Consider the following 27,974-nt stretch of genomic DNA (forward strand, 5'->3'; position numbering starts at 1 on the left):
TAAGCTATGCAGATGGCACTAGGAGTCCACAGAAGCTCTATAACTATGCATTGCAGGTGTGATCAGTATTCCAGGGTAATTGCAAGCAAACATGCATGCAAACAAAGCTACAGTAAACAGGGCTGCATGTAGTCCATTGTACAACAAACAAGCTGTACCACTTCCACTGCAAATATGCAGGCACTATGCACATGTACATGGAAATACACGGGTCAGATGGCTAGGGTCCAGTCTCAGCACACACAAGTGTACAGACCATGTACTGTCAGGATGTACAATAACTGGATGAAAACCCATGTGCTCATACCTGCAGTAATACACATGTCAAATAACAGACACTGAGCCTTCACTCAGTGGTTCCATACTTAGTAGGATGTATGCTACCTGGCCTGCCACCACAGTATCCCTGACATATATGGGGACTCTCCCTCCTGTGACAGCTAGTTTTGTGTGTTGGGGCTGTCTAGCATGGTATGAGATGTGAGCTTGCAGTGCTAGGGTGCTCCTGTGTGTCCTGTACCAGTCGTGTAGTACTGCACACATATCAACATCCTCAAACATCCGCATTGTAGAGTCCAGTGTGGGCAAAATGCCACTTGCAGTTTACATGTCCATCTTTGCGTATTACTACATTCATTACCTTATCCCCTGTGCTACCTATGTATGTAGCCTTCTGTTGACATCATTACCACCAGTATGCCAACATGTGCAGATGATACACTATGGTACTTACCATGGGTGTAGAAAACAGTACATGACAATCACACCCTAACTGCATCAGGCATGCTGTGATATACCCACAATTAATTCAGCACACAGTACTGTTAACAACATGATACTATTACTACACATCTATGTGGTCACCCTGTGCATCAGCAACATGTTAACCTGTACCTGCACAGTTATTACAGATGGCAGGAGGTGGCACAGTTTCATCATATGCACAGGGTGTGAACTTGGTATGCCTGAGTCAGCCACTGATACCACTGATTGACATGTATGTGTATGTGTGTTGGTGAGGGACAGCAGTAGAAGGTGGGGCAATGTTGATGCAGTGTGTGCGTGTATGCGGTAGCCCTAGGTGTTGTCAATTCGCATGTGTGTATGGATGCACACAGTTCCACCTCATGGCTGCCATATACTGGTGTTTGTGGACAGCCACAGACTGTACCTGCCAGGTCATACAGGTCAGTGTCTCTGGCCACGGACACGGTACCTGTGCCTTGCAGGGCTGCTACGGACCATATCTGGTACCAACCCAGACTGGGTACTGTCATCAGAAGCAGGTGTTCATTGACTGGACACAGATCCCTGTCGGGCCTGGCCAGAGCCACGTGCACGTGGTCTCCTGGGGCAGTATGATGACAGCACAGACCCAGCATTGCTGGGGCTGCTGCTGGCACTATGGGGCGGCCGCGGCCCTGTTGTCATCCGTGATGACTGCCAGCTGCTGCTGTTGCTGGCATACAGCCACGTTGATGCCTCAACCGCCCACCATCGCCCTGGCTCATGGACATGTAGTTGTGGTACCGGTCTAATATGTCCCCACAATGTCTGTCTATGACATCAGTGAAATCACGGATGGCAGCCGCAATGTCACGCATACTGTCAGTCATGGCTGTGCGACATGCTGTCAGCTCCCTCAGACCCTGTCTGGTGTACCATTCCATACGTGACTGTGCCTGCATGACAGCCTGAAACATAGATGAGGTTGTAAGACCTCTGTGGGCATGTCTGACAGGGGCAGTACGCCCACGGATGCTCCCACGAGAACCCCTGGACATCTGTCTGTGTGGTACCATCTCTGGGACATGCCCATGGCTGCTGTGTGGGGAGGCATGTGCCACAGATACCACATTACCCTGGTCAATGCCCACTGTATGCTGTCCATCACCTAGGAACATTGGTGACAAAGGGTGTATTGGCAGGATAACTGTGCACATTGATGGGGTCGACAGCTTTGTGCTGTCAATCGGCTGACCAATGGCGGTCCCTGGCATACCTTCCTGTGCCATTACACAGATGTCATCATTATCAGTACCCATGGCACCTGATTCAGGTTCCCTGCTACATGACACCAGAGCAGCACCAGAACCTTTGGGAGGGAAACAGGAAGCACAGTTTACAATGTCTACACATTACCAGTGATGCACACATGCACACATGCACACGTGCACACATGCGCACATGCACAGGTGCACACATGCACACATGCACACATGCACACATGCCCACATGTGCACATGCACACATGCGCACATGCGCACATGCACACATGCACACATGCACACAGTTTCACACAATTGTACAGTACTCAGTATGTGTGATATCAACACACAGACACAGACACACCTAAATGCATACAAAGAGCACTAAGTGAGCCAAATATTACTATTACTATCAAGACTATTACAACAGTACTCAGTATGCGTGATATCAACACACAGACACAGACACACCTACATGCATGCAAAGAGCACTACTAAGTGAGCCGAATATTACTATTACTATCAAGACTGTTACAGGAATTGTTAATACACACTCACCAGCATGGATAGGCTGCATTGCTGTTACACCGGAGGGACCTGCAGACGTAAAGAAAATAATTTCAGTGGGCACAACTGTGCCATTGTTACTGAGTATGATACAGTTCAGTAGTACAACAGTCGCCTTTCACAGGTCAGCTGCTAATATTGAGGATATCACACTTGCACATTAAATACTATGGTGACAGCTACAAACCAAGGACACACCTCACACATGCATTAACTACCAGTGTACACAACAGTCAACTATACATATGGCATATTACCTGCACGTTTACTGTCTTGCTGCTGCGTGGCTCCAGCCTCCATCATAATGCATGTCTGCTGCTGTTGTTGTTGCTGGCGGACTGGAGCCACTACACTCATGAGTAGTCCCTCCAGTCTGGTGAGTGGGGGATGTGTAGCCACCCCACCACCTGTGGCGACCTGTTGCCTGTGGATATCCGACGCACGCTGATGGACATTTCTGATTAAATCACTGCAGTGATGTTGTACCTGCTCATATGTCCTATTATGCGTGCCGATGTCATTTACCCGACGGGCCAGGTCTTGCCACAGTGCAGCCCTCTCCTGCTGATTCTGGCTGGTGCGGGAAAAGAGTATTGCATAATCCCGCACCAGGCTCTGGTGTATCTCCTCATCCTCAGCTGTGGAGTAAGTGGGATTCCGTGGGTGAGCCATGTACCTGAAAAAGAAAATAACCTGATATCAGCAATATATGTCAGCAGAATTTGGCACACATACTACACATGCTACTCGACTATTATGATACAACATATCTCACATATATAGCATCTGTCTGTCTATTGGTGGATACACATGTAAATGGCCAGGTATCACTGCTCAGCCAGAAACTGTGCAACAGTACCTGGCACACTCCATATGACATACTACCAAACCCCAGCAGTCAGAACACTGATCCAGTTACTATCACTCATTTTCTACCAAGCATAGTTTTCATTAGTTTTCATTAGTTTTTATTAGCGTGATGCTTATAAATTATGCATTCATTTATGCATTTAATTTTACACTTATTTCTATTTTTACATTGCATATTATGGATATTGTATAGTCATTTATATATGATGCATTTTTAAAGCATTTTTATGATGATTGTTCATTCATGATTATTTTACTGCAAACATTTTGTGTGTTGTGGTTGTGCTTATGGCTCTTTAAAAGGATAATGTTTTTTTGGCACCAAATTGCTTTTAAAAGAGAAAATCATTGTTGTTTAATTGGTTCTGAAGAAGTCTGCCTATTAGCAGATGAAAGCGCTAAACCTGAGTTATCTATTGGAGCTCTGTGTGATTTTTGAAAATAAATTCTTTATTTTTACATCCTTCTGTTCGAGCAGTGGTCTTTGGTCCCAGGCTTTTACATCAGGCATCTGTTATTTCACTGCAGTATTGTTTGGAGAACACTGATTCAGGTCAAGAGCACCTCCTCACTCTGGGGGTTTGTATCTAGGTACTGTATGGCCTACATCATCAACTACTGTGAGCTGACCACACACTAATTGCCCTGGATATACATATCCCACCTCCACCACCTGCACAAACGACTATAGTGAATAACATTACAGATGCAAACTTTACACTTTGTAACAGTGACATGGTATCCTTTCAGCCCACTGGGCCAGTGGCAGATACAACCTACAATGGTGACCCCTACACAATTGATTTCTACAGACATCTCCGAGAATGCATGGATCATGCAATCCTATATATGACCAAGACACTCTCCACAAAGGGACAGCATCCTGTCTGGTGGACCCCAGCCATAGACAGATTGTATTACAGAAGATGGAAGCTACTGCAAGACAGAGCATAATTCCATAAAGGGAGGGCATGTCTGAGCAGCACTAGTAAGGATCTATTTTCCATCATACAAACATCCATGGGCAACTTTGAGAGGGAAATCAAGAGGGACACTACAGATAACCAGAAGGCCTTCTTCAGTTATGTTAGCAACCTGGTCAGAATCCATCGTCTATGCCCATAGTTAGTACACAACAACAAATATTTCACTGACACCACAGATATTGACAACATTGTGGCAGACAGGTTCAGTGCAGGTGTCACCCTGCCCTCTCCCCCAAAATAAGACATAGTTATCCCAGCTGACTGTAACCTCCCTCTCATTACAGATGTCCAGGTGAGAGCCGCCCTCAGGAAAGCAGAATACACAACATGACTGGGACCTGATGGTATCCCCAGTTGCATGCTACGTAAACTCTGACAAGAGCTAAACACACATATAGAAGTGCTATGTAACACTAGCCTGACTACAGGATATGTACCTGTACACTGGCGCACAGCAGCAGTGGTTCCACTCCACGAAGGAGGCACCTCAACATACCAATACAATACAACACAATATATTACATTACAATACAATACTATACAATATGCTATTGCCCCTGGGACTACAGCAGCATACTATTCTGCTACCCTGACCATTGTGACACATGTGGTGTGATGGTACCTGCTGCTGTCACACAGTTACACAGGGTGACTCATATGGCATATTACCTATCTGACTAACATTCAGCAGGGGTATGTGTGACATGTACTCATGGGGAGTCTTGCTTCTTAACACTGTGTGGTTTATTGCAGGGTATGTCTTATCTGTGGGTAGGAACTTTTACCTCCACATGTGCTCTCTATTGCAGTGGCATGGACGACACACAGCAGTCATTTAGGTTGTGGATGGTGTGAGGTGTTACTATGGTTGTTGGACATCTGTCATGGGTGTGACTTACGTATGTAAATCCGGGAGTGGTAACCTCTACGTGGGTAGTATATGTGTACTCTGTGGTGTTGTCGGTCACTGTGCATTGGTAATGTGTTTGAGTGCATTGTCACAGTGTTGTACATGTCACTGTGTCCTTCTCCATATCTGTAGCTGTCATGTGAGGTCCATACCATGGCATCCATTATGTGGTGTGGAGGGGTACACCAACCTACATGTCCATAGCTGACACACCAAGTCTGCTGACACATACCATGTGCAGGTATTCCAGGAATAGTGTGCCACTGTGAATATCATTGAGGCCACTATTGTACACATTTATGACCCTGTTCACCCCTGACACATGCAGTGGTGGGCAGCCAATATCTGGTGGTTACTGGTGTAGGTGATTTGAAATGTGGTATGGTACTCCGGTTTTGACACTGGTGTTCACTCCATGCCTTTGTCACCAGGCACCTGGCAGTACATCTGTACACATGTGCCTCACTCAGAATTTATATACATCTCTCTCTCTCTCTCTATATATATATATATATATATGTATGTATATATATATATATATATATATATATATATATATATATATATATATATATATGTCTGTATACATATACACATATATATATTGATGTACATATATTGCTATAGATGTGGAGGGGGGGACACAGAGGGGTGAGAGTGACGGAGGGGGTGGGACAGGGTGTGTTGAGGACGTCATATACAGTCATACCTGTAGATAGTCAGATCAGTCTGTCTATGTATATGTATCTACATATATCTGTATCTGTATGTGTGCATTACATATATATGTTTGTACATATTCTATCTATCTACATCTGTCTATGTATTCCTACATCTCTCTCTATGTATGTATACATATATGCATATTATATATATATATATATATATATATATATATATATATATATATACATACATACATATTTTGACATACATACATATCCATATGATAGACAGGTATATCAACATGTTTGTCTACCATACTGTATACACACACTAACATACTGCTAAACATACATAACTGTGAAACCTACTTTGTACATTGCACTACAACCTACATTCAACCTACATTGATATGTGCACATAGATGGTCTCACATACAAATGTATGCACAGCCTTCACTGATAGTTGCTGTATGTCCCCTGCCCTTTACACATCTTCATATACATATGGATACAGACCAATGACACATATGGAGGGTTCACAGTATGTAGACCTTTATAGTATTACTTTACATTACCTGTGTTTGTCACAGCTGCTTGTGTTGCCGTCTGGTTTTCTGTCCTGCTGCTCCACTTCCCAGTTGTCAGCTTTCAGGTGGCTGTTGCTGAAGAATTTGTTTGTGTCTGCTTGATTTCAATTTTCTCTGTCTCTGTCTCTGTGTCTGTCTCTCTCTCTCTCTCTCTCTCTCTTTGTCTGTCTGTCTGTCTCTCACGTCCTCCTCAGGGTGCAATGAAAGTATTGCATGTGTGGACTGGGAGTACAGCATACTTTTGTAGGTATCTGCATATGCCCATGTGATGGCCTCTGCACCAATTGTTAGCCAGCATTTGCTAATTGCATGCAGCCAGTTGTGTACTGATTGCAGTTCTCACTGTGATTTCAGAACAGTGCTATAAAAAGGTATGTGAGATAGGCTTAGCCCTTTCAGATTTTAAGGCAGGGACCATGCTGTTATGCTGTGGACAATGTTCTGTGAGTGTAAAGGTTGGTATCTCTCTCATATTTCCAGCTGTGTTGAAGATTAACATTCCTCTATTCATTTCTCCAGTATCCTGTACTAACTGTGTATGTACACTGACACCTACAACTACTACTACTGTTAATGTGTGTGTGTGTGCTTTCCTTTCACTTTTGCTTGCACTTTGTTGCTAAGGCTTCAATATTTGCCCTTTACAGTCACTACTTGTATGCCTGCTAGCTGTCCTGACTGTAGTGTGCTGCTGTAGCTTTCCTATTTTCCATGTACATTCACACCTTGGAATGCTTGCTATATCTGCTAGGGTGTTACAGCATGCAATGTGGTCTGGCCATGGTGTGGACCTTGACATCTATTAGGGTATTTGAGTATGCTGCTGAGCAGGACCCAGAGACTTTCAGGTTCATCTGTTATCTGCCTCATGGAATGGTACATATCATTGGGGTACACCCATTAAATTGTCTGGTATGCTGCAGTTGTGACTGTGGGTTAGCATTAGCATATGTATTACTACACTTATTCTGCCATGCAAGTGGTGAATACTTTCAGGACTCCATAGTTACCATTGCATGTGTTGTTACACCTTTCTGCCTACTGTTTGTACATTTCAGATGGAGTCTGTGGGGCATCCCTGTAAGTCATTCACTGTTGCTATGTCTAGGCTCTTAACTATTCAAATATGGTGGTGTCAGACCTCTCATGTGCACAAATATTTGCAGGTTGTCCACATTTCTGCCTCATATTTTGGTCAATATCTCATGCACAGCTTTTACTGGCAAATCACTCTGGGCTCAAGTCAGAATATAGTGACAAACATTCAAGTTTCAGACTTCATACCCTTCCAAACATCCCACAAAATGCAGACCCTGTTACTCTCTGAACTGTCTGCGTTTGTTGTAACATTATTTGTAATGTGTCCCTGGTTTTGGGCCTTTGCTCCACATATTTTATTACTTGGTCCAGATGTGTTCCTGTAAGAGGTTGTGGGGTATGGGCATTGATTATCCTGCTGTGAGTATGTGTGTGGCTTGCAAGGTGCTATAGTGACATTATTACCTACTAGCTACCAACTAACATGGCTGTTTCTGTTCACACACTACTATTATGGAAATCCACTAGTTTTGACAGTAATTCTAAATGACATGCTTTGTGTACTACACATCTACATTCCCTTTACATTCATTCCTACTATTACATGATATATTTATTTTAGCACAATGTTCTTGTATAAGAGTCATGGCTTAGTGGTAAGTCATGCAGACTACTGTTTCCAAGGTCCTGGGTTGGCGACTGCCAGTGGGATTTTATTTTGCTTCTGAACTGACTACAAGACCTGTCAATCAAAGTGACTAAGGCACTTTTAAGCAGTTGTAACCGGGTTAGCGCTGGTTTGCGTGGAGTTCACGCATGCGCACTGGAATTTAGCTCCGTGCACACAAGCGCACACCTGCTTACAACTGCTTAAACGTGCTTACTCTTGCGCACACCCGCACTATTTTCTTTGAAAGAAATGAAAATGAGGAGACAAGAAAGTGGTGAAAAAGGGGTCACAAAGAGGGTAAGACAGTAGGGAAACAAGTTTGGGTTTTGCAGGAGGGATATAGGTAAGGCCCATAGCTGCCCATTCCTTCATCAGCAACAGCTGTGCATATGTCTGTAATTTGGTGTGACATTTGATACTTTTCCCCCCTGAGAAAGGTGTAAGGACAACAGTAATACTTGTTGTACAGCCAATTGTAATTGATAGTTTCCATGTCTGGTAGACATATGTGCGGAATGGGCAGCTATGTATGGGGCGTAATTTTTTTGTGGGTACAGAGTGCCCTTTTTTTTTTTTAATCAGGTGAGAGTGGTATGTCAGGTGAAGGAAGTCGGTACAGCTGGGGAGGTAGGTTGGATAGGTAAACAGACAAGACAAACAAGACGCATACAGGGGCGGTGTATGACACGTGTGGGGGGGTTACACAATTGACGGGGACAGAGGTTTGGATATCCAGAGCCCATGAGCCCACAGATGGCAACACTGGAACTGATATCCCCACCCATAGGCAGTTGCCACTGTTCCTTCACTGCCCAGGACGGGGCTGTGCTGGGGGCTGTGTAGGCTGGGCAACAGGCATGCCTGTAAGTTGTGCCACCCATGCCTCAAGCTGGTGTAGGGGCTCGAGAACAGAGTCCCTAATATCCCTACGCACCACAGTCCAGATGCTATGGAGGGTGAGTGGTGGTTCTCCTCCGGCCACACTTGCAGAGGGGGGGTGAGCCCCATCCCCTGCAGCACTTCCACCCACAGGTGGCACAGGGCAACCGGAGGAGGGTCCAGACTCGGCACTAGTGCCAGGTGCACTCGCCAGCTGAGGTGGGAGAGGTGGGTCCGCTGGAACCCGCCTTCCCTGTCATCCTATGTTTTGCATTATGTCATAACAGTTTGGGTTAGTGACATATAATACCATTCACAATTAGTTGTAACAGCATGCATTAGTATTCCCATTAACCAACCACCCAGATATTCACACCATTGAACAGCATGCATAACACATGCATAATTTGAACAGCAATACAAAGTCCAACAACATGCAGGGTTAATTGATGGCAACAGGCCACCAGGTTTGGATGTATGAACAGGGCAGATGCATCAACGGACATGCAAACATATATGACCCAACAGGACAAATGTCCAGGGGTGTTAATTGTGATTGCACATACCATTTTCACGTGGAATGGGTTATATGTGGTTATAGGGTGGGGTGAAGAAAATAATATTAACACCTTCAAATACCAATACATATGCTGTACAGTTCTAATAGCTACATATATATATATATATACACACTACTGTTCTAACTACAGTTTCCTATATGATAACTAGTTCAACTTGGTGATAGGACTGTTACTGCAACATCAATATACATTTTATTGTTCTTCATACACATTTCATATCTAGCTTTGTTCAGCTACATCATCTTGCTACATTTGCTTTATATAGCTGTAGACAAGTGTGGATGGTTGGTATATCAGACAATCATACTATCTGCATATTGCAGACTGAGAGCAACATATCCAGATTTTGGGATACAGATTCCAGATGCAGCAACACTTTGAACAGATTTTGCTGTTTGGTTTTGATTCTCACATGCATTTCATTCTGTCTTGACTGCAGTATACTTTATTCAGGGGTTATTACTACTGTATTGCTGGATTCATGACACTTTCTCACACTCTCTCGCTTGTTTTCATTTTACTGTTCAGGATGGTACTTACTTCTAGGCTTTATTGACATGTTTTACCTGTAGTTATTACAATCCTTTCCAGCAGTCTCACTTCTGTCATGTTTCTGTATTTCAACAGGGATATATTTCACACATGTGATTTCATCATCTTCTGCAGCTATACTTTTTAGCCTGCTGCAGGTTGTGTACTATTTTCTTACAGGTGGGGCATTTTTATTTCAGAATTTATGTCAGACATTTTCATTGTTCTGTTTGGCTTACAGGCTTAAACACACTTTTGTAATCAAGCAATACTTGCAGACACTTTCACACTGTTACTTGAACATTTTATTCATTAGTGACTACACTGCACTCTTTTGCTGACTGTCATACTTTTATATTTCTTTACAGTTACTGGTAGTGGATTACTGACCTGCCTGTTGACGCAACTGCACCAGCCTATCGCCATAGGCTCTGCGTTTCGCAGAACGGACACCTGCAGCTGTAATATAAATGAAGTAATATAGGAATACACACCTCCATAATATCAGCTAATTTAATTTCTTACATACATAATTAAATGTGACTTACTCAGTAGTGGGGCGTTGGGCATTTGCCAGGCCTCCTGGATCCAAAGGTTCAGTTGGTCCTGCTTGCGTCTCTTCAGGTCCGCATGGTGGTGATGGACCTGCTCACCAGTCCTTGGAATCCCTGTGGCACTGGTGAGATCATGAGCCAACTGGTCCCATGCCTCAGCTCTATATGCTCCCCAGAGGACCTGGCCCTACATGAGTTGGGCCTCATGATTGTGGACTAGGAGCCAGACCATGTACCTCGACTCCTCAATGCCCCACCTCTGTGCTCAAAAGCAACTACCCTCTCCTACTCCTGTCATTCTGCCTGCAGTTCAGTTCTACAATCGTTTATGCTGTGTATTCCCGCCTATGGGTCTTATATAGTCCATTTTTCCCGCACATATCTGTGATTGGCCATTTTGGAATTGTATCAACTTCAGTAAACCTGCATTGTCATGCTCCAGTTTGTATTCATTCCTATATATTAGCTATTATTGCATTTCTAGGTATTGCTGTCATGACTTAGCGGTTTGGTACCTTGACTATGGTGTATAGTGTCCTGGGTTCGAACCTGGCCATTACTTTTTATTTTTCATGACTGTCTAGACATGCTGAGGGGTGTGTCTGTGTAAAGGCAGTTTTGATACGGCTTGCTCAACGTTGCCCGCCGGTTAGCTTGTTTGCGCGATGTGCAGCTCTGCGCAAATGGGGTACGCTGGTTTAAGCCTCATTTGGTTATCGGCGTGCAAATTATGCTCAGCTCAGCTAGGGGCACTTAGATTCAACATGTTAAACCACTGCTCAGCTACGGGCACTCATTTTGCACCAGTTAAACCACTGCTCACGTACGGGCAGATGCACTCACTCTGTTAAACTGTAGCTCAGCTATGGGCACATCTGGCATTTTTATTCTTTTGTTACCTCACATTTCTTCAAAATAAATGGACTATTTCATTACATTTTACATAAATTGTGATTTTATATGTGTACATATTTGTCAGGGACTTGTTTCGTGCTTATTTTACTAAAAAAAAAATTGATGTAGTGGGGGCTCGAACCATGGATGCCTGCTCTTTAGCCGACGTCTCTACCACTACGCTATTGCTTCTTGGCTTACTTTGCATATTTAGTTCTTATATGCTTTCCCACTGACTGCTAACTGTGGCTGCGCTATGGGCACGCCCGCGCAAACGAGCGCACTCACGGTTAAACATTTTTACAATTAAAAAAATATATATAACATGTTTATTTATATATTTTCTGTTCATAGTCTGTGGGGGCATGTGTTGTGTTGTGTTTATTCACATTTCCGTGGACTCTGTCGTGGGTGTTTACTTTGGGCGCTTTTACTCTTCTGGGGGTGTGTCCGCTTACAGGGCTCGGCCTATGGACATGCCCCCTACTGTCTTACACGGACCGTGTTAGCCTTAGGTGTGATTCAGCATGCTCTCATGAATATGCAAAGCATGCTGACATCACTCCGTTTAACTGCAGCCTCCGTGTAAGAGTTATAACTCTTACACAGAGGCTTCTTGAATCCTGCCCTATGTCTTTTTTACTTTGAAACCTTACCACATTCTTCTGTTTTTCATTTCTTGTAACTTTTTCTTTTTTGCTACTCCCCTTTTGCCTTGTTTTACTTTTTCTGCTTATGAAAAATAAAAGGCAGCTGTTGCAAGACAAAAGCAACGCTTGGTAGGTGGTAAATCCTTTATAAGCAGAAAACTCCAAATCCAGAAAAATGCAGACAATATTCATCCAAGATAAAACAGTGCAAGCAAACACAGCAGTATTAAGCTCTTTCGTCTGGTAGATGACTTCCTCTGAATACAAAATACTGAAATTAGCACCTGTTTAAATATATTGCTTACCCAATCACAAATAAGCTGACATAATTTCCCTCATTTAGAAACACGAAACAAACTTCAGGAAACACACAAAGGAAACCAACGGCCTGTAAACTCCCAAAGGAAATCCAACAGCAAACTCAGCTGGAGTACACCCAAAGTAAGCAGCTATACAAGCAGATAAATCCAATGAGCGAACAACTGAAAGCTAAAAACTGGAAAACAGGAAAAACTCTGGCAAAACTGATTTATTTAAGCCTTAAAAATATAGCTTTTCGTCAGTCCACAGACTAACTTCTTCAGAAACAATGTATCCAAAACAAGTTTCAACAGTCCTCTTGGCTTTAAAAACTCTGAGTAATGACATCACTTCCTCAAATTGACTTAAAGGGATAGCACACCCTCTTTCCATCACTATGATCATCACACTCAAGTATTCATACAATAATTTAATTCCACTTCAAAATTAGATGAATGGAATTAAAAATACAAGGATGAAAGAATATGTATAAAAAATGATAATAATAAAAAAATATAATAATAATATTAATATTATAATGAAATCAAATATAAACATTATAATTATAAATGTACATATTCTAACTAAAAACCTGATGCAGCAAATACAAATTCCCAAACTGCAATAAAATTCACTGCTCCATTTCTATATGTGACTCTCCTATTTACCAAGTGTGATGGGGTTCAACATCTAAAAAATTTTTTTATATATAAATTATATAACATTTATGTAAAATTTATATAAAATATTTTTCATGTAACCATGCATAAATATAAACTCATTAAAATCCCCATGTAGAATTTAACTACCTCTCCAGGCTCTTTAACTTTAAAATGCATGAAATGGACAACATGCCATTGAAACCTGGAGAAGCAAATGCTCTGAGTCTCAATTGCCAAAGCAATTCCTTCCTTTCTAATAATAATGAATCCTTCCCTTTTCCATGTCTGGTATTTATATGATCAATAGCCATAAAGCCAAATCCATGCTCAGGATGCTCTTGAATATGTTTAGCTAGGGCATTTTCTTCCTTGTTCTTTTTTATATATATTTTGGAAGGCCAGTTGGGAAGTACAAATATAAGGGCCGGTATGTATACATGCAATTCATGTAGATATTGCAGATTTGTCAAAACGGGGCTTCATTTTTCTATCCGGAATAACATCTATACAGTAAAAGGAAGATATAACTGTAAAAGTTCTCATGTTGTATATGTGGCGGTATGTTTTTCCTGTCCGTGTTTCTATGTGGGGAAAATAGGCAGGAAACTGTGCCAACGCATATATGAACATGATTACGCTATAAAAAAGAACAAGGAAGAAAATGCCCTAGCTAAACATATTCAAGAGCATCCTGAGCATGGATTTGGCTTTATGGCTATTGATCATATAAATACCAGACATGGAAAAGGGAAGGATTCATTATTATTAGAAAGGAAGGAATTGCTTTGGCAATTGAGACTCAGAGCATTTGCTTCTCCAGGTCTCAATGGCATGTTGTCCATTTCATGCATTTTAAAGTTAAAGAGCCTGGAGAGGTAATTAAATTCTACATGGGGATTTTAATGAGTTTATATTTATGCATGGTTACATGAAAAAACATTTTATATACATTTTACATAAATGTTATATAATTTATATATAAAAAAATTTTTTAGATGTTGAACCCCATCACACTTGGTAAATAGGAGAGTCACATATAGAAATGGAACAGTGAATTTTATTGCAGTTTGGGAATTTGTATTTGCTGCATCAGGTTTTTAGTTAGAATATGTACATTTATAATTATAATGTTTATATTTGATTTCATTATAATATTAATATTATTATTATATTTTTTATTATTATCATTTTTTATACATATTCTTTCATCTTTGTATTTTTAATTCCATTCATCTAATTTTGAAGTGGAATTATATTATTGTATGAATACTTGAGTGTGATGATCACAGTGATGGAAAGAGGGTGTGCTATCCCTTTAAGTCAATTTGAGGAAGTGATGTCATTACTCAGAGTTTTTAAAGACAAGAGGACTGTTGAAACTTGTTTTGGATACATTGTTTCTGAAGAAGTTAGTCTGTGGACTGATGAAAAGCTATATTTTTAAGGCTTAAATAAATCAGTTTTTCCAGAGTTTTTCCTGTTTTCCAGTTTTTAGCTTTCAGTTGTTCGCTCATTGGATTTATCTGCTTGTATAGCTGCTTACTTTGGGTGTACTCCAGCTGAGTTTGCTGTTGGATTTCCTTTGGGAGTTTACAGGCCGATCATTTCCCTCATTAACAAGGCTGTAAATACTTAATGCAAGCCAAATATAAAACAATAATACATATAAAAAGTTTAAAACATCCCTAAACAATATATATAACTAAATAAAAAACATAGATTTTAATTTCAACAGAGAAGATAAAGAAATTCTATCATTTAACCCAGGAGCATGATAAGCATCAAGCCTAATTTGCCATTTGAGTTCTACAAATTCCAAATGCTCATTCAAGGGTCCCCCACGAGGTCCCAGATCTACCTGTTCCAATATAAAGAACAGGAAGGAATGGGTAGGTTCACTAACCAAATGTTTATATAGTGCATTCTTTTCATTTTTATTCCTGATATCATATAAATGTTGATAAATCCTTAACCTTAGGGCATTCTTAGTTTTACCTACATAGAAACATGCACAGAATCTACACAAGGCCAAATACACAACCGCTTTAGTGTAACAGTGCATCCTTTTTGAACTGGAAATATATCCAAAATTTTTGAGCTTGATTTTTTCTCTGTCCATAACATAAGGGCGTTGGGCACACCTCCCACACTTAAAGGTACCACCTTTGTGGATGTCAAATTTTTGCCTTTCAAACAGTCCTTTAAGGGAAGTGGCTCTTTTGTAATCCACTTGCAGTTCAATACCAAATTTCCCTGATAATTCAGGGTCAACATCAAATATTTTCCAATATAATACCTATTGTAGTAACCTCCCTACCATTCACATAAACCTATATGGTTTCTCCCAGACCATTACCTCCCCCACCAGAATAAATAAATCTAACAAGAAAGCTAACACACTAGACTGGATTCTCACTAACAATCATACTCACTACTATGACTCTGGAACCCTCACTGATGACTTCAGTGACCACTCACTCACCTATATCATTAGACATAAAGCCAACACCCTTACCCCAACCTCTACCAGACATATTAGATCCAAAAAGAAATTTAACCCTGATCTATTCAAAACTGAACTTAGAGCTTGCAACTGGGCTCCCTTAAAACATCTTCCTTTAGATGAAGCCATTAACTTCTTTAACTCTACCTTCCTTGCCATCCTTAATCACCATGCTCCAACCAGATCTATAAGAATTAAGGCCAAGCCTGCCTCTGGCTTTCGAGCAAAACCAAACACAAAATTCACATCAGAAATAAATACTGGGCCAAATGGAGAATGACAAAAAACACCACTGACCAACTAACATTTAGAAAGTTAAGAAATGACACTAAAAAGGCCATACTCTCTGATAAACAAAACTACTACTTACAATATCAACAACCTAATCACAACAACCCACAGAAATTCTGGGCCAGCATCAAGCAATTACTCCACCCAGGTAAATCTACTACACAAAACCCTCAAAATACAGACCTGAATAATCCAATCCATACAGCTAATACCTTCAATACCTTTTCTACAGATACTATCCAATTACTAGCCAGTCAACTATCACCTAATACCTTCACAATACCCTCATACTCCTAAACCCCACCACCCCCTTTTCATTTCAAACCTGTTATAATGTCATTTATTCAAACCCTTTTGAATAAACTGAAACCATGCTCTCCTTCTGCAGACCTACTGTCTTCTGAATATCTACAGATATCATCCAAGGCCATAGCCTATCCTATTTCCATATTGATCAATAGATCAATTACTGAAGGTTACATCCCCACCTTATGGAAAGTCTCCCACATAATCCCCATACATAAAGGAGAACATTCCACAGAAATATCAAACCATCACCCCATTGCCCTACTTTCTCCCCTAGCTAAAATTATGGAGAAGTGTATCAATAAGCAACTACTCCACCATCTAATTGAAAAAAACTTACTTTCCAACTGTCAACATGGTTTCAGACCCTTGCACAGCACCACCACTGCCCTCTTAGGTTCATAGGTTCATAGGTTTATACTAGGCTATCTGCCCTAAGGCATTTATAAGCCTAGCCCAAAGTTTTGTGGCTTACGCCACCCCTTATATGAAAAAATATTGTGCCCATTAGTTTGTTGTGCCTCTGTCCAGCAGTGACACAGAGATGATTCCCGGGGTAAACCTACTATCTCCCATCCACAGGTCAAGATTTCTCTTGAACAGAGCCAGCGAGGTGCTCTGCCTCACATGGACCGGGATTTTATTCCACAGCATAGGGAGTCTCTGAGTGATAAATCTATCCCTCCAGCATGTCCTATTTATATTCGTGCTAAGGTTTAAGTCAGTTGCTCTAGTGGTTTTGGTGGATTTGGATTTTTTGAGGTGGAGCATGTCCATTAATTCTGGGTTGGACATGGCCTTGTATGTCAGGCACATGTCACCTCTGAGCAGATGGTATGCGACTGAATAGAGCTGGAGCTTCTTCAATCTGGCAGCATATGACAGATTTTGGAGTCCCTTTATCCTTTTGGTGAGGAAACTCTGGGGTCTCTCCATTTGCTGCAGATGTTGGGTGAGATACATCCCGAATGGGGCATTGTACTCGATCATTGGTTTGATAAGTGAAGAGTACAGGGGAACAATGACCTCACTAGATCTGGATGTGAATCCCTTCATGATCAGGTGGGCAATGTAGAAGGTCTTTCTAACCACTTTAGCAACGTGAGTGTCAAAAGAAAGGCCACTGTCAACCTGGGTCCCCAGGTCCCTGATAACCTCTTCTGTGCTTAGTGGATTGCCGCCTATATGGTAGCTTGGGGTTACCTTGTTTTTCCCGAAAGGTATGACTATACATTTTTTGGCGTTTAACTTCAGGCCATGGCTCTGGCACCAGCTATCTGTTTCTGTGAGTCCCTTCTGAAGGGCATCCATGTCCGATGCACTTTCCACTATGGCGCCCAGTTTGCAGTCGTCTGCAAACTTTGTCAGTCAAAGTCCTCCCATGTTGGCCTGTACTTCTGAGAAGTAGATGCTGAACAATAGGGGGCCAAGGACCGAGCCCTGTGGGACACCACTTGTGACCGGCTTGGAGTCTGACATAGCGCCAACAACTCTAACCCTGTGGGTTCTGTCCTTAAGCCAGTTTGCAACCCATCTTGTGACATATGGGTTTACATTTAAGCTGGTAAGTTTTTCTACAATACCCGAGTGGGGTATTGTTTCAAAAGCCTTTGCAAGGTCAAGGTAGGCTGTATGGACTGCCTTTCCCTCATCAATGGCCTTGGTGACTGTTTCAAAGAAGTCGACTAAGTTCAAAAGGCATGATCTGCCCTTGACGAAGCCAAACTGGGTCAGGTCCAATGTCTGCAAGTCCCCTATATCTTTGTTTATGAGCTCCATTATGATCCTCTCCATAGCTTTGCAGACTAGACTTGTTAAGCTTATAGGGCGGTAATTACCAGGGTCCGTAGAGGCACCGCCTTTGTGGAGTGGGACCACAGTTGCCGTACGCCAATCCTTGGGCACGTGTCCTGTGGTAAGGCTGAGACTAAACAGCTGCCTTATTATGCCCTCATTTAGCTCGTGTAGCACACAGCCGGGGACACCATCCGGTCCCATTGATGCTGTGTTTTTAGCTTTAGAGAGAGCAGCTTTCACCTGCGCATTTGAGATGTCTGGGAGGCTACACTCCGCTGGGATAGTTATCTCTCCTTTAGGGGGGGAGAGGGGGGTGAAGTTTGCACTGAACCTGTCTGCCAGTATGTTGGCAATGTCTGTGGGTTCAGTGATTTTTGTATCATTTTGGACTAATTCTGAGCATATCTGGGAGTTTCCACCCAGGTTCCTAACATAGCTAAAAAGGCCTTATGATTGTCCTTTGAATCCATGGCAATTTTTCTCTCAAAATTGGCCTTAGTTGATTTTATGAGTGCTCGTATTTTTTATTAATAATGATCAGGGTGACTTCCCTTTTATGGATTTTGTTCTATCATGTAATAGCTTTCTCCTCTTATTGTAAAGTTTGTTAATGGCTGGGGTCCACCAGACTGGACGTTTGCCCTTTGTGGAAAGAGTCTTGGTTTTATTTTGGATTGCCTGATCCATGCAGTCCTGGAGGTGTTCATAGAAGGCATTTGTAAGGGCTTCCGCAGCTTGGGTTGTGGTTTCCACTGGCTCAGGGGCCTTGAAGGATACCACACCAGTCTTGAGTAGTGTGAAGTTTGCTTTAGAGAAGTTCTTCACTGTGGTCTTTTTTGTTTGGGGTGGGGGCGGGATGTGGATTTCCAGTGAGATTAGTTTATGATCAGATCTCACCAATGAGGGATATACTTCCGGTGTGGAGCATTTTGTCCTCATGCTTGTGATAATGAGATCTAGTATATTTTCTCCTCTCGTGGGAACAGTGACTAGCCGTTCCATGGCATTTGAATTTATGAACTCCAGGAACCGTTGGGCTAGAAAGTTAGGGCTTGAGTAATGTTTCCAGTCGATATTCGGGTAGTTGAAGTCACCCAATATGATGGTGTTTGGAGATACATTTATACCCTCCAGTGTCTTCAGGAAAGCTGTGTGGGGTTCCTGAGTTTGAGAGGGTGGCCTGTAGCATGCTACAATTTGTAGAGCAGTTTTTCCTATGGTTAGTTGCACCTGGATGGTTTCCGAAGCTTTGTGCATTGCCACCAACCTGGAGGTGTGGGTATCCTTTATGAATATGGATACACCCCCTCCTTTTGTGGTGTGTTCCGGGTTTGGGGGCCAGAACGCATGATATGAGGTAAAACCTAATAGTGCCGGGGTGCTCTCAGGAGCCTTGAACCAGGTTTCAGTTACAGCACAGACATCGATGTTCTCCATACTGAGAAGGGCCTCGAGTGCATGCATTTTGAGAGTTAGACTTCTGGCATTGAGCAGCATTACCCTCAGTTTCTTCCCGTTTTTGATTTCTAGGGTGGTAGGTTTAGAATTTGAGGCTTGCCTAAAAAAGGCACTATGGGGGTGGCAAGAGCCTTAGCCAATATCTGGAATCCCAGGGGTGACAGGTGCAAGCCGTCCCTTGCGTAGCAGCGTGGCTTGTCAAGCATGTCATTCCAGGCAGACAGACACTGGATCCCCTTTGAATGACACCAGACATTAAGCCAATTGTTAAAGCTGATCATCTTGTCTCTATATTGTGGCATCATTCTTGGTGAAGGAAGGATACTGCTCAGGGTCAGGGTCATACCTGCCTGGGCTACATAATCAGAGAGCTCCTCTATGTCTCTTTTCATGTAGTCCAGGGAGGTACGTCTCAGGTCGTTCACACCAGCATGGACAATGACTGTGTCATATTTGTACTTGCCGTGGAGTGACCCAAGTGCTTGTGTTATGTGGCAGATTCTAGCGCCCGATAGGCAGCTTACTGTGACCCTCTCCTTGCTCAGCCTGGTGAGTGGGACGTCAGTGTGTCTGACTATGGAGTCACCTATGACAAGTATGTTTGGTGTTGTATTTGGCCTTAAGGGCTGTGACTACTTTGCACACTGATTTTGTGGTTTATGTGTTGCTTGTGGGGTGTCTTGAGGTAGCAGTTGTTTGGGTGTCTGCTTTGGAGGCCTCTGCTGTTTAGGTAAATTCTTACTCAGAGCCTCCGAGTATGTCTTTGTGTGTTTATGTGTTTGATTCAGTGGTGTGGTAGCATTATGTGAGGCTGGTTTTGTGGTGTGTGTAGTTGCCTTCTCCTCCTGTCTGATCTTGCCAGTCCTGCGTTGAGAGAGCTCAGCCTCCAGTTTGGCTAAATAGCTGCATCTCTCGCAAGTATTTGTGTTATGTGGGAGAAGAGGGTTGTCTGTGTACATGAGGCAATTGTAACATTGTCTCAATATTCCTAGATTCACCAACTGGGCAGGAGAGGACGCCAGCATCTGGCCCTTCGACATGCTAGAAAAATTAAGAAGTTAGGTATGAGACTGAATAAGAGAAGACTTAGTAAGGAAGTGGGTACTCCTGGGGGGGTTTCGCAAGTGAGAGACTTTGTATAATATAGAAGTGACAAGTGCTGAGCTTTTTTTTTTTTTTTTTTTTTTGAGAAAAAAAAAAAAAAAAAAACTTTTAGGAACAAGTGCTGCGCTTTTTAGTCAAGGGATATACTGTTTAGGTTACTAGTAGAGCAGTTCTAAGGGAAAAAATGAAGAACAGACTTTATGGAGCCAGAAAAAGTTTAACCTTGTTAAACCGGCGCTGCCCGATGCTGCTCTAGTGGCAACTCCGCGCTAAAGCATGCTTTATAGCAGGGGGCTGGTCTTGTCTTTCACTGACTATATTAACAGGCACCGAAACCTGAATAACCATTCTTCTGCTCTATTCATCGACCTGTCCAAAGCATTCGACATGGTAAACCACCAAATTCTCTTAAACATCCTGAAATCTCTGTCATTAGACCCACTTTCCATAAAATGGTTCCAATCCTACCTTGACAACCAACAGCAAGCAGTACTTTGGCAAAACACTTTATCCACCCTTCTACCTGTTACCTTAGGAGTCCCTCAGGGGTCCATACTTGGACCTCTTCTTTTCTCTATATTTATTAATGACCTTCATCTAGCTATCCCAAAAGCTACCTGCATACAATATGCTGACGACTCAACACTATTATGTTTAGCTACATCATCTCATGACCTTCATGCTCTCACCCAAAAAGTATTCAACATAGTTGAACAATGGTTCTCTCAGCATTGCCTCCTCTTGAACCCTAAAAAACCAAACTCCTCCTTTTCACACCTACTCATAAGTCCTCCCCTCTTCAATTCTCTGTAACATCTACCAATGATACTATTATATCTCCTGACTCTACCACCAAACTACTCAGAGTCACCATTGACAATAATCTGAGCTTTGACATCCACATCAATAATACCATAAAGACAGTTAATAAAAAAAATGGTACCCTCTATAGGATAAAACCCATCCTTTCCCCCACTGCTAAAACTACTATTGCCCACATACATTTGATCTCTACACTCCTTTATGCCTCTCCCATTTTTATTAATCTCTCCAAGATTAACCTCAACAAATTGGAAATGGCTTATAATAACATAGCACGATTTGCTACAGGCAACCCATTCACAACCCATCATTGCATTAACCTAAAACAGCTAGGATGGTTAGAACTACAACACCTGATTAAATTTCACCAACTCACCCTTGCCCACAACATTCTTTATAAACCTTCTAATACTCCAAGTTTATATACCCTAATCACCCCCTATACAAATCTGAAGTCCTTACACTCATCTCAAAAATTACTAGTCCACGCCACTAAACCTAACAACAGAGCTGAGGATTCCCTTTTCTCTAATTCTGTAGGTAAATCCTGGAAACTTCTCCCTTGTGACCTCTACTCACTCACCTCTTTTTCTCTCTTTAAAAATGGACTTAAACTTCTCCTCAAAACTCACTGGCTATGCCCCTGTTCAAAACCAGACTAGTCATCTACCTCTACTAAGTGTCTACCCTATCCAGTGCTTACTAGCCTCTGCTACTTTTTTCCATCTTATCATATTTTTCTTATCTACCCCTTTTCTTTTTTTTTATATCCTCTTCTTACTTTCTCTTCTTAAGTAACTCCTTTGCTACATTGATACTCACCTAACTTCCTTTGTTTACCTATGACCTAACCTGACATGTCTCCATACCTGAAATGTCACTGTTTTATGATTTTTGTCCTCAAAATATATCCTGTTACAAACTCTGTACCATTAATTACTTAATACCATTGTTGATGATTTTTATTTCCTTTTTAAAGTTGCTATTCTTATTAGTATATTGATATTTTTCTATGTTGTTAGAACTTGTACTATTGTATTTAGACCATGTCTTGGAGCTTATCTCCCTGGGCCTCTACTGAAAAAGGACATGTATCCAGCTAGACTAGCCCGGTCAACAAATGTAAAATAAATAAATAAAAAATATTGTTTAGGGATGTTTTAAACTTTTTATATGTATTATTGTTTTATATTTGGCTTGCATTAAGTATTTGCAGCCTTGTTAATGAGAGAAATGATGTCAGCTTATTTGTGATTGGGTAAGCAATGTATTTAAACAGGTGCTAATTTCAGTATTTTGTATTCTGAGGAAGTCATCTACCAGATGAAAGCGCTTAATACTGCTGTGTTTGCTTGCACTGTTTTATCTTGGATGAATATTGTCTGTATTTTTCTGGATTTGGAGTATTCTGCTTATAAAGGATTTACCACCTACCAAGCGTTGCTTTTGTCATGCAACAGCTGCCTTTTATTTTTCATTGTTTGTAAGACTCTACTTTTTCTGCTTATGTTTTCTTTTCCACCTCACCACTATTCTTCAGTATGGTCTCTGCATCATCCTTTTGTATTTTTCTCCATAATGTCCCCACAGGAAATATCTCATTCATTTCCTGGATCAATCTGCATGACTGGGAGATGTAGTTATATATCCATCATTTGCCATCTTAGCTCCATTAAACAGATTTCTTTGAAACATTTAATCAGAATCCTGCATATAACTTACAGTTTCAGTATTGGCTTTCTCTGACATTTATCTCACAACTCCATTATCTCAGTCTCTCTCCATCTGCCACCCTGTTTCTTTGGGCTGCCTCTGTCCTGGAAAGAAAAGAAAACACTCAACTTTCCTCACTTGTCTAGAGGAAAACAGTTTTTAGTACTTAATAAATAAGCCCCTATCCGGGCATGTCTAAGGGTCAGCTCACAGTGTTTTCTCCTGTCTACCTGATGAATCTGGGCATCTTGGGGTAATGAAGCAATTGCCTCATGTAAACAGACAACCCTCTCCTCCTACCATCCAACATTACAACCCATGAGAGATGCATGTATATAGCCAAACTGGAAGCAAAGCTCTCTTTACCCAAGACTGGATTAGACAGTCAAGAGGAGAATGTAAACACTTGAACCACACCACACTCATCTCATAGTCCCTCAAAACCTACACCACCAAAACACACACATAGAAACACAAAACACATACCTAGATTCATGGAGGCTCTCAAAAAAAATCTACCCAAGCAACAGAGACCACCAAAGCAGAAACGCAAGCAAACTCCACCACCCAACACAACCCAAATGACAAATAGCCCACAAACTCAGTGTACCACTCAACCACAGCCCACAATGCATAACAATGTACTCAACACTCTAGTCATAGGTGACTCTATAGTCAGACACACTGATGTTCCACTCACCAAGCTAAACAAGGAGAAAGTTACTGTCAGCTGCCTGTCAGGTGCCAGGATCCGCCACATAATGCATGCACTCAGGTCACTCCACAACAAGTTCAAATATGACTCTGCCATTGTCCATGTTGGTGTGAATGACCTGAGACATACCTCCATGGACTACACTAAAATAGGCGTGGAGGAGCTGTCGGATCTTGTAGCCCAGGCAGGTATGACCCTAGCCCTGAGTAGCATCCTGCTATCATCCAGAATGATACCACAGTACAAGGACAAAATCATTGACTTTGACAATTGGCTAAGCTTCTGGTGTCATTCTAAGGGGATCCAGTATCTGTCTGCTTGGGATGACATGATCGACAAACCACGATGCTTTGCCAGAGATGGCCTGCACCTGTTGCCCTTGGGATTCTGGATACTGGCTAAGACTCTTGCCACCCCTATAGTGCCTTTTTAAGGCAAGATACAAATGAGAAATTCCCCATCGTAACAGGTAAAAGCAAGCAAAATCTGAGGGTAATGCTACTTAATGCTAGAGTCTAAACCTCAAAATGCACTCACTCGAGGCTCTCCTTAAAATGGAGAATATTGACATCTGTGCAGTGACAGAGACCTGGTTCAAGGCTCCAGAGAGCACCCCTGCATTACCAGGCTATAATTCATACCACACCTTTCGGCCACCTAACCTGGACTGAAGCACTAAAGGCAGAGGCCTGTCCATATTCATTAAGGATATCCACACCTCCAGGCTAGTTGCTCAGCATAATGCATCTGAGATTATCCAAGTGCAACTAAATCTGGGCAAGACTGCAGTCCAAATTGTAGCTTGTTACAGATCCCCCACCATGCCCCAGGATTTCCATTCCTCATTTCTTGATACAGTGGAAAATATTAGGGTACAACCTAACACCCTAATAATGGGAGATTTCAACTACCCCACCATTAACTGTGAAAACTACTCATGTACCAACTCTTGTGCTCAACGTTTTCTGGAATTCATAAATTCCAACGCCTTGGATCAACTTATCCACACCCCCACCAGGGGCAGCAATATCCTAGACCTGGTTATTACCAACATGGGCAACCAGTGTTCCACACCAGAGGTCAATTCCTCATTGGTCGATCCGACCACAAGCAAATCACCCTAGACATCCACATCCCACCTCCACCCCCATTAGAGAAACCACTGTAAAAAGATTTCTCCAAAGCCAACTTCACGCTTCTTAAGACAGAAGTGGCAAACTTCACGACACCCATGCTGATGGACAATAGAGGTACAACTGCTGAATCCTATACAATTGCACTTTATAAGCACTTACACGAGTGCAAGGATCATGCAATTCCTAACAGAACCAAGATGCTATCCTCCAAGAAAAGGAAGCCAATCTGGTGGTCTCCTGCTATAAACAAACTCTACAACAGAAAGAAACTGTTGCAAAAAAGAGTAAAATCCCATGATTGGAGGATTTCTGTGGTCCGCTTCAGTAAGAAGCTGAAATACCTCATAAAATCCTCCAAAGCTAGTTATGAAAACAAAATTGTCACTGATTCTAAAGACAACAACAAAGCATTCTATAGCTATGTCAAAAATCTCAATGGCAACACTCAGATCTGCTCTGAGTTACAGCACAATGGCAGTAAATATACAGAACCAACTGACATTGCCAACATCCTGGCAGATAGCTTCAGTGCTAACTTTACCCCTCTCTCATCCCCTAAAGGGCCCATCTCTATACCAGAAGAATGCAAAGTTCCTGTAATCACGACTGCACAGGTAAAAACACACTCTCCAAATCCAAAAACACAGCATCCATGGGACCTGACAACATCCCAGGCTGTGTTCTACATAAATACAGAATGAAGTGGCACCCCACCTAAGTACCACGTTCAATCATAGCCTCACCTCAGGCTTTCTGCCCACTGAATGGTGCACAGCAACAGTTATCCCACTCCACAAAGGTGGAGCCACCACGGACACCAGGAACTACCACCCTATTAGCCTGAAGAGCCTGGTCTTCAGGTTTGTAAAAGGCAGATCATGTCTCCTAAACCTGATAGACATCTTTGAAGCAGTCATCAAAGCCGTAAATGAGGGTAAGGTGGTTCACACAGCCTAGCTAGATCTCGCCAAGGCCTTCAACACCATCACCCACTCTGGAATTATAGATACACTCACTAAACTAGGCATAAATCCCTATATCACAAGATGGGTTGCCAACTGGTTCACTGATAGAACCCACATTGTGAAAGTAGCAGACTCTAAATCCAACCTCAGACCAGTGACAAGTGGAGTACCACAGAGTTTGGTCTTAGGTCCTCTCCTGTTTGGTATCTACTTCTCTGAAGTACAGGCTAACACAGAAGGTCTTTAGCTAACAAAGTTCGCAGATGACTGCAAACTAGGAGCCATAATCAAAACTCCTAACAAGGTGGATATCCTACAAAAGGGCCTCACTGAGACAGATGCCTGGTGTCAAAGCCATGACCTCAAGCTCAATTACAAAAAGTGCTTTTTCATCCCTTTTGGTAAAAACTCTGTACCCATGAACTACCACATAGATAGTAGTCTATTTAACACCGAAAGTGTGATAAGAGACCTTGGGACACAGGTGGAAAGTAGCCTCTCGTTTGATAATCACATCCAGGAAATCCTTCTATGTGGCACACCTCATCACAAAAGGGTTCTCATCCAGGAAAAAAAGAGGTTATTGTTCCCCTCTACTCATCAATCATTAGACCCACTATAGAGTACAATGCCCCTTTTGGTATGTACCTCACAAGACATATACAACAACTGGAAAGACCACAGAAATACCTCACAAAGAGGATTACAGACCTCAAACAGATGCCATATGCAGACCGCCTAAAAAAACTCCAGCTTTACTCTGTCGCATATCGCCTACTAAGAGGCGATCTCTGGCTAACATATAAACCCAGAGCTGTTGGACATGCTCCATGTAAAGAAATCCCAATCCCTCCAAGCTACATGCTCTAGGGACTTAAACCTTGTCACCACAATAAACAGAACATGCTGGAGGGATAGATTCCTGCCCCAGAGACTTCCCATACTCTGGAACAAACTACCTATCTATAGCAAACAAAGCTCCTCATTAGCACTCTTCAAGAAAAATCTTGATGATTGGATGAGGGATAGGAAATTCACCCTGGGGATCACTTCTGTGGCTCTGCTTGACAGGGGCACAGGAAAATAATTTTCTTGGGTGGCAAAAGTCAGGGTATCATTTGGCTAGGCTTATATAGGCCCTAGGGCCAATAACATAGTACCTACCTATGAACCTATGACCCTATGAGAAGGGCTTATGAAAAATGTGTCCTATTTGCAAAAATGATGAGTATGGTAAGTATATCTCAGGTCTGAATGCAAGCCAGATATATATTTTTTTCAGTCCATCATTCTATATCATCTTGAGCAGACATACCTAAACTTTTATATCAAGCCTACATGCATGAGCTAATAGCTCTTGGTGCTTGAATTAGGCAGTTAAATCCACTGGCTTAATTGTGTGTGGGTTCAATACCCAGAAACAGATTTTAGATTTTATTATAGGGGAGTATTTGTAAAATATTAACTGAAATACTGCATGACATTAACAATTCCAGTATTGCAAATACAATTATTAACTCTAAAAGGATATATATGGGTATAATCAAATAAATGTTTTTATTTGTCACATCATAGCATCGTGATGTATTTATTTTATAACTCTGCCAACCCTATATCTCTCTTTTTTGTGTGAGGAAAAATTGCAACTAAAACCAAAATGACCATCTGCACAGGAAGCTAGACTGACCAGAGTGGTTTGGCCAGCCATACCTCCACATGTGGCTGTGGTGGCCCCAACACAGGCAGCATAGAAATCTAGCACATCTGAGTCACAACCTGTCAGCATTTCTTCTACAACTCCTACCTCCCCTGCTCCACCTGCATCAGATAGC

The sequence above is a fragment of the Protopterus annectens genome, chromosome 3.part0 (genome assembly GCF_019279795.1).
Source record: "Protopterus annectens isolate FY-2018-M chromosome 3.part0, PAN1.0, whole genome shotgun sequence".
NCBI lineage: Eukaryota > Metazoa > Chordata > Ceratodontiformes > Protopteridae > Protopterus > Protopterus annectens.